The sequence below is a fragment of the Staurois parvus genome, unplaced genomic scaffold, assembly GCF_062004578.1.
Source record: "Staurois parvus isolate SC_StPar_1 unplaced genomic scaffold, SC_StPar_1.0 ptg001381l, whole genome shotgun sequence".
In the NCBI taxonomy this organism is placed as follows: Eukaryota; Metazoa; Chordata; class Amphibia; order Anura; family Ranidae; genus Staurois; species Staurois parvus.
In genome coordinates, this window is record NW_028319177.1 from 521,424 (window position 1) to 535,219 (window position 13,796).

At 48.3% G+C, this 13,796-nt stretch overlaps 1 protein-coding gene and 1 long non-coding RNA gene across 4 annotated transcripts in view; one reads left to right on the forward strand and one right to left on the reverse strand.

The window, feature by feature from the left end:
* Positions 1-13,796, forward strand: part of LOC149436291 (galectin-1-like) — a 391,735-nt gene that overhangs the window by 81,986 nt on the left and 295,953 nt on the right. The gene's annotated exons all lie outside the window — the stretch shown is intronic.
* LOC149436296 (uncharacterized) lies at positions 3,491-5,115 on the reverse strand. The gene is made up of 2 exons (XR_016308313.1): positions 4,950-5,115; positions 3,491-3,849 (listed from the first exon to the last, which is right to left on the reverse strand). It is a non-coding gene; the product is annotated as an uncharacterized LOC149436296 (long non-coding RNA).

Genomic DNA, 13,796 nt, shown 5'->3' on the forward strand with positions numbered 1-13,796 from the left:
AACACTACGCCCGTCGCCGCCCTCAGCCCCCAACACTACGCCCGTCACCATCATTACACCTACCATCCCTCACAGAAGCCAGTTGCTCAGCTCTTGCAGCTTCCACCAGTGCTCATACATGCACCAGATTCTGGACTCTCCAGGTTTAGGAATTCAACCTCAAAGTGACAATTTACATTACCTGCCCACATCCCCCAACACAATACCAACCACTACATCACAACCAGCAACACTATACTGATACACATCATATGAGACACACAAGAAACAAAAACAAAAATAAGTGACAGCAGAAAAAAGACCAAGTGCTCCATTGAGTCTGACTCTTTATTTTGTAAATTGTTTTTATTTTGGTTTTTTTTTACTTTTGATTTTTTATTACCTTTTTTTGTCTAGATCCATGTTTGCCCCAAGCATGTCTGAAGCCACTTACTGCTGACTGACTCACTACCTCTGCTGGAGGTCTATTCCAACCATCAACTACCCTTTCATGAAAATATGACTTTCTAAGATGAGTTGGGAACTTTCCTCCAGTCAGTTGGAGGTCATGTCCCGTGTTCTTCATCTTGGCTTCATACTGAAAATCCTGCCGTCCAGAACCTTATTCCCCCTCTTGATGTATTGAAAGGTTTTGGTCATGTCCATCCTTTCCCTTCTTTCCTCCAGACTGGACATATGAAGTTCCTGCAGTCTCTCCTGATATGTTTGATCCCTCAGACCTTTCACCATTTGTGTTCCCCGTCTCTGGACTCGTTCTATCTCATCAATATATGACTACTGCAACTCCCTCCTCACTGGCCTACCCAAGTGCAGGCTCTACCCGCTCCAGACCATCCTGAACTCAGCTGCCAGACTCATCCACCTCACCACCCGCTCCACCTCTGCCACCCCCCTCTGCCTCTCCCTCCACTGGCTCCCGATTGCCCAACGCATCAAATTTAAACTCCTAACCCTGACCTACAAAGCCGTTCACAACACTGCCCCTGACTACCTCACCAACCTGATCACCAAGTACCACCCTACCCGTACCCTTCGCTCCTCACAGGACTTCCTTCTATCCTTCTCCCTGGTCTCCTCCTCCCATGCACAACTGCAGGACTTCTCCAGGTCCTCCCCCATCCTCTGGAACTCACTGCCCCAATCCATCAGACTGTCACCTTCCCTATTCACATTCAGGCGCTCCCTCAAAACCCATCTCTTCAGGGAAGCCTACCCCATCCTCACCTAATGGCCATCCTCCCTCATTCCTCCCACCACTTCATCCCCCTCAGCCACTTCCTACTGTATCTTTACCCCCTACCTCCTAGATTGTAAGCTCGTAAGAGTAGGGCCCTCTTACCCCTCGTACGTTGTTTGTTGTTGTACTGTGCCATGTATTGTCCCCCCTATTGTACAGCGCTGAGCAAACCCTTTGGCGCTATATAAACTCGTAATAATAATAATCAATATCTTTATGGAAGTGATAGCTCCAGAACTGGACACAGTATTCTAAATGAGGTCCAACTAAAGATCCATGTAGAGGACCCAGGACCTCCAATACATCACATGAGATGCATGACATCCCAGGAATTGTCATTACTGATCCTAGTATGGGGGGGGGGGCATGGCCCAGCCAGGCGCCCCATAGTGGATATTCTCTGCTGAAAATGGATCTTAACTTCGTAAGCACCAGAACTTTCCTCATGGCCGGTCACACTTGTCCTGCAGGAAGATGCATTCTTCTGCATGGGTAACCTGAGACATCTGTGCACCTGGCTATGGGTGTTGTGAAATGCCTGTGCACCTGGCTATGGGTGGTATGCTAGTTCTTTGCAGTTGGGGTGTGACAAATTATTTAATTTACCTGTGAGTGGTTATGTTAAGGCTCATTTATGTGTATATATATTACACACACAATGTTTGACCACAAGGCACTGATTGCCGATCTCATTTCTTGAGGCTCTTCCAGGACAGTACAAATAATCTTCCAATTACATTTTTTGAAAGCATTTAGCAAGAAGCTTGGGGATTCGCATGGGGTTGTATACTCCTGAATATATATTTTGTTTACTATGCTGACACCAGTGAAATATAGCATCCTCATAACAGATGTGGAGCTGATCAGGGATGCTGACAATATTTAAAATATATATTAAAAAAAAAACACACTTGATCACCATTGTAACACTGCACTCAGAGGTGGTGATGAGGGATTTATACTTTATTTGCTATCACAATGATCTTCAGTGTAACTGCAAAGTTTAATGGTCATGAAAGGGGTTAACCATTCAGGACAATGAGTGACTGGCTACAGATAATCACATGGTACTAGGATTGGGCCAATCACAGCTGTTATGAACAAATTCATTCCCAACAGCTTTGTTATGAATGTGATTAACTGGGCTCCAAGGAACAGGATCCAGATTCCAGTGTCTGGGGGACACAGCCAGGGGTGCATTTACCACAAGCCACTTGCATAGGGTGGCAAATTTCAGGCACCTCCCCCCAGAAGGGATAGAAGGGACACAGGTGGGATCTGAGAAAGGCTGCATGATGGTGTCTGTAGAGCCTGACTCTCGTTCCCGGGGATATCTGGAGCTGTGAAGAGGAGTGTTTTTCTCCATTGCGTGTGTGTGTGTGTGTGTGGGGGGGGGGGGGGGGTTAGTGGAAGGGGTGTTGGTCAATGTCAGGCTCTCTCCATGGGGCAGACAATCGTGCTAGGGGAGCACAAAACCTAAATACACCACTGGGCACAGCAGTTGTGTGGGGACGGCCTGGCACCCCTCTTAGCCCAAGCTGCCAAAGTAATGTTCATGTTCTGTCTGCTGGTGCCAACCAGCTGCAGTCTATCCACTGACTGGTTGGTGATTGCCACTTCCTTTACTATACTGCTGCAAATATTACCACACCCAATGCTACTACTATTACCATCTTACTACAACTAGTACTACTCCTATCACTACCAATGCTATGCCATTACTACCACACTTCTGCTAGAACTGCTCCTACCCCTCCTCCACCCAACGTATCTTATAGCCGCCATACCCCCTGCTACAAATATTACATTTTCTCAACACTATCCTTCCTATGCTGCCACCACTTTACTCCCCATGCTATGTAGTTACTACTACCCCTAGTCTACTACCCGTACACTGAGACTAAAGCTGCTCCAGCATCTCCTTCCCCTGCTGGAGTACTACTACATTCACTGCCACAGCTACTGTGTACCTTCTAAGGCTACATTCACACTTCAGCATTTTGTAGCTTAAAGCTCCAAAAACCTCAAATTGTTCTCTATGGTGCCCGTTTGTGTGATCAGGTGTGAACAGGCACCATAGAGAACACATTTTATTTCCTCAAGTTTGAGCTTCAGAACTTAAAGCTACAAGCAGCTCAAGTGTGAATGCAGCCTAGAAGTAATGCAACCAACCTCCAGCAGGAGGGCGCTATAGACTACAGCAATAAATACAGAGTCAGTTTAGTGCTCAATAATGAGATTGATCAGACACAATAGAGCTCATTGGATTTTATTTGAAATGTGGATGAAATTCATTTCTAGCAAGTGATCTGAGCAAAGCACAATGTATGGCTACATGAGCAGCAAGGAGGCAGATTGGAAGGAGAAGGGTACAAGACAGGATAACATTTCTCTCCATCCATTATGGCCATTTCACAAGAGCCGGGATATGGACACGTGGGAGAGGTGGCTCCTCTATTGCAGATTCTTCATGTCAGTGTGATGGACTTTAGCTGGAGGGTTTCCAAAGACAAGTAGGAGATCTCATTTATGGGAAAGCGGACTGGAAATGTTAAAGGATTTCCTGTAGGCAATTGTATGGTGATCTTGTCTTGCTCAAACAAGAAGGAAACCTGTAAGAAAAGATGGCAGCGTCAGCTTGCTGGACTAAGGAAGGATGTGCTTCTGAAGCTGCAATGTTTTAGTAACAGGGTCTGAGGACGGTCTGTCATCTAGATCAATGACTGGAGCCCTCAGATCAATAGCTTATGGCCAGTCTGAAGGAACCCTGGGTGAGAATGGCCAGCAGACCTGGACTCCAGAGGTTTCTAGGGGTACCTAGACTTGTGGCCAATTAAACTACCATTTGATGGTACCTGCCTATTTTTGGACCCCCAACACAAGTTTGTGGAGCCAGCTTCATGACACAAATTCTCACTGCCTATAAGAGTGGCATTTTGACCACTACCAGAAATGGGGCAACACACTGAAATGGTTTTAGTAAGGGTTTCCCAGAGATCAAAAAATTTCAATGGTTTCACTGGGGCCAGTGGTGGAGAGGCTGCTGTATGCCATGCAAGCTATACAACATCTACACTACATGCCAAATATTAGAACCATGAAAGTGCTAAAGGCTCTGTTCTACAGGATTCCCTGTCAGATGACAATCTCCCCCTTCCAGGAGCCCCAATACACACCTCTTAGCCATGGCTCAAGTGAGCCCTTGGACAAGGGTCTCATCTACCATGACTGGCTTAGGGTAAAACACGATTTAAAGTTGCAGGCCAGCCCCCCACTACTCCCCAGATTGAGACTTTACAGAGTCCATGTCAGGGATTTCCTTATCCCTATTCCCTCGTTTTCCTAAAATATTCATCCAACATGTATGACATCAATAACATGCATACACAAAATGGCTTGCAAAATGTTTTCATGTAACATTTTCCTTCTAATATCTGACAACCATTAATGTTACCAACAGCAACCATTTGCTAGGTGGTATATCAATGGCAGCATGATGGAATCCATTGCATCTTCCCATGTGGAAGGGTCTCATCCTCCATTGAATGAGCTGAAGGATTGACCCATCATAGCAAAGAAAGCCTATATACCCTTTACCTAAGCCATCACTAGCTGCCTACTGCATCTTTTAGAGACTGATGTGTCCAATATGAACAGTGATGACACTTTGCCCCATCCACCATTTTTCCTTCGCCTCCCAGTGTAGACATACCGTGGTGTCCGATCCCTTCTGGAAGGGGAAGAAGTTTTCCTTCTGCTCTTTTCCCCAGACACCGTTCACCATTGAGTTCAAGTTTAACACGAGCCGGTCTTGACCATAGGAAAATCGAGGATTAAAGTGTAGCACATAATTCCTCTCATCTGTTCCCAAGTTTATGGCAAACCTAGAAAGACAGAAAAAGCAAATATTCTGCTCAGTTCTGGTCAGATATAGTACTCGAGTCCTTCACCTGTGGTACTCGGGTGGGAGAAGTACCTCTGATTCACAAACAAGGTCACAATTATGTCAGATAATATTTTTGGAGACTAAAACCGACAGTTTGCTTGAAAAACATGGGGTCCTGGTAATACTCTATGCCAAGAGTACCTAAAGTGAACCTGTAGCCTGGATATGGACAGACTTTTCTACATATTCTTAAAAAAAGAAAGTAACTAAGCTCTGAGAGAATCCCTCACTGACATTTGTAGTTGCAGCCACTGTGGAGAATTTCTCCTGAAAGTTCACAAGAGAAAAACAGTAACGTCATTCAAGTCTGGGAGGATGTCACCAGCACACCAAGGATCACCAATATGGGTCCAAACATTTTAATGAACGATTACATAGTTACAGTGTGGCAACATATTGGAGTCTTGCAGTCACCCTTCATCAGGCATGTGGTCGGTTCCAGCCGACGGTCACTTATACACAGCCATTTTTAAAGCAGGAATGTGTGTGTTGGGATGGGCGTGCAGAGAGGTTGAGATCAGACTTGAACGACCGTGTTCAATCCAAATAGACAGGGAGAAGGGTGATCTGAGCTGTTGGGTCACTGTTGTGGGAGGGAGAAGGGTGAACGGGGCTAAGGTGTCACTGCTAGGAGGGGGGAGCTGAGAAGTCACTACTACTTTGTGCCCTTTCACTCCCTCTTACCATTGGACCTCTAACTAGGTAATTAGTAGCGATGAAGCGCTTTACTGTAGATTGAGGAAAAAGTCCTCCACAGTGCCTGCAGCTTTACAGTTTGGTGAGGTCCAGGAGGAGAGAGATAAAAGTCAGCTGGCATCTCATATGGTGAAATTGTCTCAATGTAGACACAAACATTTAAGCCAAGTTTGCTGTGAGCAACACAATGTCAGGCATTTGAGGGACCACGCATGCCGAATTCCCAGCGTGTAGGGGTCAGGAGGATGTACTGTACACGGAACACTTTCCTGCTTCTGCAAGGTAAACTTTAGGCAAATTATACAGAGAGCAGACATCTATTGTATAATAAGTAGCTGAGGATGGAACCGTGACTTACATTTCACAGTCCACCGGAATGAAGCCCTTCACCTCCACGGAGTGACCAAGTTTGAGGCCGAGGTTATAAAAGGTAAAAGTCTGTTTGGGAGAAATTAGAGAATTATTACTCCCTGTATAATGGGGGGGGGGGGGGATTATTACACCATTTATAGACAGGAGAGACATCTGATCATTGCACTCAGAATAAGTTTGGGATTTCTGTGGGTGGCAGCACTTTGTGGGAGAGTGGAGGAGCTCAGACATCCCCAGCAGATCACAAATGTCTAATAACACATCAATGACATGACAATATATACATTTTCTCTAACATTCATATCATGTATGCCAGCTGCCCAGACCTTTCTAAGGTATAGTCCCATCTACAGACAGCCGGATGGTGCCAAGGCCGGCCCAGCATTCATGTTTAGTAATTATGTACTTGGTGGGTACAGTATGAATTGAATTCTGGTCAGCATGTTAGTTTGTCATCATGTGTGCATCAAATAACTGATCTGTCCAGCGTATTCCCCCTACACCCTTCCGACCCCCAGCTTCCATCCTGCATGGAAAGAGTTAATATGGCACAAATGGTTTAACCCAGAGCGGATGGACATGTCACATCTCAGAACCGGACCGTTTATAACACTGCACATTAGTATAAAATCACAGAGGGGAAGGCATGGATATAATGAGCCACTATGGGCAAGTGTGGAGGAGGGGAGTGTGAGCCATACCAGTATATACCCAATATTAAGATGGCCCAGCTCTGTGCCAGAACACATACATCACACCCTACATAAATGGATGTACAAGAACTAAAATACTGCCCCACACCCACCAACTGCCCACATCAAGCTACCCTATCTCAGCATGATCCATATTCCTCAATGGTACAGAGACAACCAGAAATATACCTACAACTTCCTACACCCAACAACCCAACACCAACCCATGTCCACCCCAAGCAAACCTATAACAACCACTACACCCACCAATACCTACAGAAGCCATTTGCTCAGCTCTTGCAGCTTCCACCAGTGCGCATACATATACCTCCACCACCCACATCAAACCAGCCCGACACCAACTTGTGTCCACACCAAGCAAACCAATACTCACCACTACCCACCACACTACACCCACCATCCCCCACAGAAGCCATTTGCTCAGCTCTTGCAGCTTCCACCAGTGCTCATACTCACATTATCTGCCATCCTGCTTCCTTATCAGAGACACTTGTGATCAGCTGCTCTTCTACTTCTTCTTATATAGGAGGTCTGCTGAGGGTGGAGCCAGTCAGGAGGGAGGGATCACTCCGCCCACTGCTCCCTGGACTGACAATTGTTCCAGAACCGCTCATTACAGAGAATGAATGAAATGTGGATCCGCTGTGACTGAGCATGGGTCGTCCATCGTCACTCTGCTGGGATGTCACCACTCACCACAAACAGCAAGGGGGCAAAAGAGGACTATCCTCAAAGTCATTTCTACACCACAAAGGGGGAGATTTCCTAACACTGGAGGGTGCAAAATCTGCTGCAGCTGTGCATGGGAGCCAATCAGCTTCTCCCTTCAGCTGGATCAATGAAGCTTTGACAGGAAAACCTGGAAGCTGATTGGTTTCTATGCAGAGCTGCACCAGATTTAGGAATTCAACCGCAAAGTAACAATTTACATTACTTGATACACATTACATCATGTGAGACCCCTGACATCACATGAGATGCATGACATCATATGAGATCCCTGACATCATATGAGACCCCTGACATCACATGAGATGCATGACATCATATGAGACCCCTGACATCATATGAGACCCCTGACATCACATGAGATGCATGACATCATATGAGACCCCTGACATCACATGAGATGCATGACATCATATGAGACCCCTGACATCACATGAGATGCATGACATCATATGAGACCCCTGACATCACATGAGATGCATGACATCATATGAGACCCCTGACATCACATGAGATGCATGACATCACATGAGACTCCAGACATCACATAAGATGCATGACATCATATGAGACCCCTGACATCACATGAGATGCATGACATCACATGAGACCTCTGACATCACATGAGATGCATGACATCACGAGACCCCTGACATCACATGAGATGCATGACATCACGAGACCCCTGACATCACATGAGACGCATGACATCACGAGACCCCTGACATCACATGAGACGCATGACATCACATGAGACCTCTGACATCACATGAGATGCATGACATCACGAGACCCCTGACATCACATGAGATGCATGACATCACGAGACCCCTGACATCACATGAGACGCATGACATCACGAGACCCCTGACATCACATGAGACGCATGGCATCATATGAGACATAAAGGATATAATAACAAAGATGAGTGGCAACAGAAAAAGTCCAAGTGGTCCATCGAGTCTGTTTCCTTTTTTAATTGCTTCGTTATTTATTTATTTATTATATTGGTGTGTTGTCTGAGTCTAGATCCATGTTTGCCCCAAGCATGTCTGAAGCCACTTACTGCTGACTGACTCACTACCTCTGCTGGAGGTCTATTCCAAGCATCAACTACCCTTTCAGGAAAATATGACTTTCTAAGATGAGTTGGGAACTTTCCTCCAGTCAGTTGGAGGTCATGTCCCGTGTTCTTCATCTTGGCTTCATACTGAACATCCTTCCGTCCAGAACCTTATTCTCCCTCTTGATGTATTGAAAGGTTTTGGTCATGTCCATCCTTTCCCTTCTTTCCTCCAGACTGTACATATGACGTTCCTGCAGTCTCTCCTGATATGTTTGATCCCTCAGACCTTTCACCATTTGTGTTCCCCGTCTCTGGACTCGTTCTATCTCATCAACATCTTTATGGAAGTGAGATCTCCAGAACTGGACACAGTATTCTAAATGAGGTCCAACTAAAGATCCATATAGAGGACCCAGGACCTCCAATACATCACATGAGAGGCATGACATCCCAGGAATTGTCATTACTGATCCTAGTATGGGGGGACACGGCACAGCCAGGCGCCCCATAGTGGACGTGCTAAAATTATGATTATTATTATACAGGATTTATGGCGCCAACAGTTTGCGCAGAGCTTTACAATATAACGGGAGACAATACAATTACAATACATTTCAGTACAGAAGGAATAAGAGGGCCCGGCTCATGGAGCTTACAATCTAAAGGAAGGGGGAGGTGATACAAAAGGTGATAGCTGCGGGGGATGATCTCGTGGAGGTGATTCAGATTGGCAGAGAGGGGTGGAGGACACTGAGTGGAGGCCAGTGGAGGGATTGGCAGAGAAGGGTGGAGGACACTGAGTGGAGGTCAGTGGAAGGTTTGGCAGAGAGGGTTGGAGGACACTGAATGGAAGCCAGTGGAGGGATTGGCAGAGAGGGATGGAGGACACTGAGTGGAGGCCAGTGGAGGGATTGGCAGAGAGGGGTGGTGGACACTGAGTGGAGGCCAGTGGGGGGATTGGCAGAGAGGGGTGGAGGACACTGAGCGGAGGTCAGTGGAGGGATTGGCAGAGAGGGGTGGAGGACACTGAATGGAAGCCAGTGGAGGGATTGGCAGAGAGGGCTGGAGGACACTGAGCGGAGGTTAGTGGAGGGATTGGCAGAGAGGGGTGGAGGACACTGATTGGAGGTCAGTGGAGGGATTGGCAGAGAGGGGTGGAGGACACTGAGCGGAGGTCAGTGGAGGGATTGGCAGAGAGGGGAGGAGGACACTGAATGGAGGCCAGTGGAAGGATTGGCAGAGAGGGGTGGAGGACACTGAGTGGAGGCCAGTGAAGGGATTGGAAGAGAGGGGCAGCAGTCGCTGATCGGTTGGTAAGGTGTATGAGTCTAGCAGCAGCATTCATAATAGACTGAAGGGGGGATAGCCTGTGTAATGGTAGACCAGTGAGGAGGGAGTTGCAGTAATCGAGGCGGGATAAAACCAAGGCGTGGATGAGTTGTTTTGTGGTGTCATTGGTCAGGAAGGGGCGGATTTTGGAAATGTTCTGGAGGTTGAGGAGGCAGGATTTAGCCAGTGAGTGGATGTGGTGCCCAAAGGAGAGGTCAGAGTCTAGGACTACGCCCAGCACCCTGGCATGAGGGGAAGGACCAATGGTTGTGCTGTTGATCTTAATGGTAAAGTCATGAGTGGAGGATTGGGGGGGAGGTAATATTACAGCTCAGTTTTTGAAAGATTGAGTTTCCGGTAGTGGTGTGACATCCATGCTGATTTGTCGCTCAGTAGATTTGTGATACGTGAGGAGATTGAGGGGGTGAGCTGGGGAGTGGAGAGTTAGATCTGGGTGTCATCAGCAAAATGGAAACGGGATCTTAACCCCTTCAGCACCAGAACTCTCCTCATGGCCGGTCACACTCGTCCTGCAGGAGATACATTCCACTACAACTTGGGACATCTGTACATCTGGGTATGAGAGGTCTGTGACAACTTCAATGCAATTTACCTTCAATTTGCTTGGGGCAAACACAGATCTAGACTCAGACAAAATACTTACCAACAAATAAATAAATAAACAAGGATACATTTAAAAAAGGAAACAGACTCGATGGAGCACTTGGATTTTATTCTGCTGTCACTTATCTTTGTTATTAGATTTTTTATGTCTCATATTATGTCTAGAGATGAGTGAATCGAAGTCGGCGAAGTGGAATTCGTTTCGAATATTAGAAAAATTTTTTCCTAAAATGGCGGCGACATGTGCGGCGACGGAGCGGGGATGTCTGGGAAGGCGCGCAGACAAGGCGCGCTGACCCATAATGCATTCATTCATGACATGTGATCGCATTAGCCAATCAGCAGCCAGCCAGCCAGCACTGTGTAATGGTCGAGCTATAAATGGCGGCCACTTTAGAATTCTCCATTTGCCTCCAGTCATTCAAGAGAGGCAGACCTGGCTGTATTGAGGGAGAGAGTTAGGGACACAGAAACGTTACTTAGGGACACAGAAACGTTACTTAGGGCCACAGAAACGTTACTTAGGGACACAGAAACGTTACTTAGGGCCACAGAAACGTTACTTAGGGCCACAGAATCGTTACTTAGGGCCACAGAAACGTTACTTAGGGCCACAGAAACGTTACTTAGGGCCACAGAAACGTTACTTAGGGCCACAGAATCGTTACTTAGGGACACAGAACCGTTACTTAGGGCCATAGAAACGTTACTTAGGGCCACAGAATTGTTACTCAGGGACAGACACAGAATTGTTACTCAGGGACAGACAGAATTGTTACTGAGGGACACAGAATTGTTACTGAGGGACACAGAATTGTTACTGAGGGACACAGAATTGTTACTCAGGGACAGACACAAAATTGTTACTCAGGGACAGACACAGAATTGTTACTCAGGGACAGATACAGAATTGAAACTCAGGGACAGACACAGAATTGTTACTCAGGGACAGATACAGAATTGTTACTCAGGGACAGACACAGAATTGTTACTGAGGGACACAGAATTGTTACTGAGGGACACAGAATTGTTACTCAGGGACAGACACAGAATTGTTACTGAGGGACACAGAATTGTTACTGAGGGACACAGAATTGACCTCCTCATGCTGCTGCCAGGTCCACAGTGTCTCATGGGTCCCTGTACGGCCTCCCATTGCTGCTGTCTCCATCGTCACACTCTGCCATGTGCCACTTTCAGGTCTCCTCACACTGCTGCTGGGTTCCATTTTGTCATAGAGTGCTGGCAGATTACGGGCGTCTCCCATTGCTGCTGCCAGGCCCCTAATCTGCCATGGGCCCCCGTACCGCCTCCTCATGCTGCTGCCAGGTCCACAGTGTCTCATGGGTCCCTGTACCGCCTCCCATTGCTGCTGTCTCCATCGCCACACTCTGCCATGTGCCACTTTCAGGTCTCCTCACACTCCTGCTGGGTTCCATTTTGTCATAGGTTGCTGGCAGATTACGGGCATCTCCCATTGCTGCTGCCAGGCCTGTAATCTGCCATGGGCCCCTGTACCGCCTCCTCATGCTGCTGCCAGGTCCACAGTGTCTCATGGGTCCCTGTACCGCCTCCCATTGCTGCTGTCTCCATCTCCACACTCTGCCATATGCCACTTTCAGGTCTCCTCACACTCCTGCTGGGTTCCATTTTGTCATAGGTTGCTGGCAGATTACGGGCGTCTCCCATTGCTGCTGCCAGGCCCCTAATCTGCCATGGGCCCCTGTACCGCCTCCTCATGCTGCTGCCAGGTCCACAGTGTCTCATGGGTCCCTGTACCGCCTCCCATTGCTGCTGTCTCCATCGCCACACTCTGCCATGTGCCACTTTCAGGTCTCCTCACACTCCTGCTGGGTTCCATTTTGTCATAGGTTGCTGGCAGATTACGGGCGTCTCCCATTGCTGCTGCCAGGCCTGTAATCTGCCATGGGCCCCTGTACCGCCTCCTCATGCTGCTGCCTGGTCCACAGTGTCTCATGGGTCCCTGTACGGCCTCCCATTGCTGCTGTCTCCATCGCCACACTCTGCCATGTGCCACTTTCAGATCTCCTCACACTCCTACTGGGTTCCATTTTGTCATAGGTTGCTGGCAGATTACGGGCGTCTCCCATTGCTGCTGCCAGGCCTGTAATCTGCCATGGGCCCCTGTACCGCCTCCTCATGCTGCTGCCTGGTCCACAGTGTCTCATGGGTCCCTGTACCGCCTCCCATTGCTGCTGTCTCCATCGTCACACTCTGCCATGTGCCACTTTCAGGTCTCCTCACACTGCTGCTGGGTTCCATTTTGTCATAGAGTGCTGGCAGATTACGGGCGTCTCCCATTGCTGCTGCCAGGCCCCTAATCTGCCATGGGCCCCCGTACCGCCTCCTCATGCTGCTGCCAGGTCCACAGTGTCTCATGGGTCCCTGTACGTCCTCCCATTGCTGCTGTCTCCATCGCCACACTCTGCCATGTGCCACTTTCAGGTTTCCTCACACTCCTGCTGGGTTCCATTTTGTCATAGGATGCTGGCAGATTACGGGCCTCCCATAGCTGCTGCCAGGCCCCTAATCTGCCATGGGCCCCTGTACCGCCTCCTCTTGCTGCTGCCAGGTCCACAGTGTCTCATGGGTCCCTGTACGGCCTCCCATTGCTGCTGTCTCCATCGCCACACTCTGCCATGTGCCACTTTCAGGTATCCTCACACTCCTGCTGGGTTCCATTTTGTCATAGGATGCTGGCGGATTACGGGCCTCCCATAGCTGCTGCCAGGCCCCTAATCTGCCATGGGCCCCTGTACCGCCTCCTCATGCTGCTGCCAGGTCCACAGTGTCTCATGGGTCCCTGTACGGCCTCCCATTGCTGCTGCCAGGAGGCAGCAGGGTCGCAGCAGTGTCAGTGGAGGCAAACGGCCACGGAGTAGAGCACCAGCTCCACTGCAGCCTACCACCACGGCCAGTAGTGGTGCCGGTGTGCACAGAGGAAGTAGCAGTCAGCCAGTGAGGAGTAGCGGGGGCAAAGTTTCCTACTCAGCGGTGTGGCAATTTTTCGTCAAGCCGCCCGAGGAAGTAAACGTAGCCGTATGTCGACTATGTGGCCAGAAA